The sequence below is a fragment of the Eimeria tenella genome, genomic scaffold (assembly GCF_000499545.2).
Source record: "Eimeria tenella Houghton genomic scaffold, Eth_scaff2648, whole genome shotgun sequence".
In the NCBI taxonomy this organism is placed as follows: domain Eukaryota; phylum Apicomplexa; class Conoidasida; order Eucoccidiorida; family Eimeriidae; genus Eimeria; species Eimeria tenella.
This window is the reverse complement of record NW_013542523.1, coordinates 3012-5488: the sequence shown is the minus strand read 5'-3', so window position 1 is coordinate 5488 and position 2477 is coordinate 3012.

Genomic DNA, 2477 nt, shown 5'->3' with positions numbered 1-2477 from the left:
GGGTTTGTGCGGGGTGCTGCCGCACACGGGAGGCCTGCCTCCCATTCTCTTTATTTTTTGACTTCAACAAATTGTTTTTGATTTCTTTTTTAATTCTTTTCTTTAACAACTCTAGCTGCCCTCGCCTAAACCCTAAACCCTAATTCAAAGGACACACTTTAAATGAACTCAGCACGTAAAACCCCTCTAGCACCAAACCCTAAACTCTAGCCGCCTCAGGGGCCCCAGGGGGCCCCTCTTGGGGCCCCTCAAGGGTAAGCCTCTTCAAAACCTCTTAAAAGGGGGCCCCCCAAAGCCCACCTCGGGGCCCCTGGGGGCCCCCAGGGGCCCAACTGAGACGCCCTTTGGGGGCCCCCAAGGGGCCCCTCGAGGGCCATTATGGGGGCCCCTAGGGGCCCCCAGGGGCCCCCAGGGGCCCCTCTTGAAGTCCATCTGGGGGCCCCTCAGAAGACAATAAAGGCCCCTATAGGGGCCCCCCTTGCTTAGCAGGGGGCCCCAAAAGGTATGCGAAAGGTACCTGGGGGCCCCTTTGGGGCCCCCATGAAAACAGGAAATGGCCCCTGGGGGCCCCTAGGAGCCCCTAGGGGCCCCCAGGGGGGCCCCCAAAGGAACAGGAAAGGGCCCCTAGGGGCCCCCAGGGGGGCCCCCAAAGAAACAGAAAAGGGCCTCCAGGGGTCCCTAGGGGCTCCCAAGGGGGCCCCCGGAGCCCACCAGGGGCCCCACTTCCGCGGAAGGGACCCTAGGAGCCCCCTAAGGCCCACCAGGGGCCCCCCACTGTGCCTAAGGGGCCCCTAGGGGCTCTTAGGGGGCCCCTAGGGGCCCCTGGGGGTACCCACGGGCCCCTACGGGCCCCCGGGGGCCCTCCTAGGTTTCAGGAAGGCCGTGCTTCCGGGGACTTCGTACAGACGTGGCTGGCCCTGGTGCGGGCTCTAGGGTTTAGGGTTTAGGGTTTAGGGTTTGAAGTGGCGAGTCTTCTCCACAAGATAATTGTGCCCGCGGAGTCGGCGCTCGCCACCAAAGTGTTTTGGGCATTTACAGCCACTGTTAAGACTGCACTCTGCGAAATAAAACATATAATAAATAAATAAATAAATAAATAAATAAATAAATAAATGAATAAATGAATAATGAATGATAATTCAAGTGCTTTGAAGCTGTCTTTTTAGCTGTCTATTAAGTTACTTCTTTTTAATTTAAGTGTCTTTTTTGAAAATGTTCTAAACTCTCTTTCTTTTTAATTAAATAATTGGAGACACCTTTAAAAATAGAATTAAAAAAATTAAAAGCGTTAAAAGAATTAAAAGAATAAACTTCTAATTAATTTATTTTACTTTTATTTAAAAGTGCTCCCTCGAAAGACTTTCTTAACAGTTTTCTTTCGAACCAAATCTTAAGAACCATCGTTAAATACCTCAAATCAAATTAAATCAAATTAAATTAAATTAAATTAAATTAAATTAAATCAAAGTAAATTAAATTGAAATAAATCAAATTGAATAAAATAAAATCAAATCAAATCAAATCAAATCAAATCAAATCAAATCAAATCAAATCAAATTAAATCAATTTAAATCACATCAAATTAAATCAACTTGTTGAATTAATGTTCGCCCACAGTATGTGCGCTCAAGTGAAATCCGCTTTTTGCAGAAACTCCATCTCTTAAAGGAAAACAAAACAAAGACTGGTCTTCACAACCCGACAAAAGCCATCCACTTCCTGTCCCCAAATAACAGTTGTGAAGAGGCAGCAGCTCGTGCTGAATCCGCAGACGCCGGCTGTACAGACACCCCACACGCGTACACCCTACGCCCCACACATACACCCCACGCCCCGCATGCATGCACCCCGCATGCATGCACCCCGCATGCATACACCCCACACCCCGCATGCATGCACCCCGCATGCATACACCCCACGCCCCCCATGCATGCACCCCGCATGCATACACCCCACACCCCGCATGCATACACCCCACGCCCCACATGCAGACACCCCGCATGCATACACACCGCATGCAGACACCCCACACCCCGCATGCATACACTCCGCATGCATACACCCCACACCCCGCATGCATACACCCCACACTCCGCATGCATACACCCCACTGCCCGCATGCATACACCCCACACCCCGCATGCATACACCCCGCATGCATACACCCCACAACCCACACATACACCCCAGACCCCACACATACACCCCAGACACATACACCCCACATGCATGCATTCCAGGACAGAGCCGCTGTCTGTGTAGAATTCGGAAGAGCGCCGCTGCGGCTTTCGGACTGAGGGTCTGGGGTTTAGGGTTTAGGGTTTAGGGTTTGCGGCGCGGACCAAACCCTCAAGTTGGAGAGGGAGCCGCTAGCTCCCCCGTAGACACACTCCACCACTGCGATGCTGCAGTCGCAGCAATTGGCGATCACCAGCGGCAGCTCCCGCGGAGACCGACTGGGAATGAAGTTCAAACAA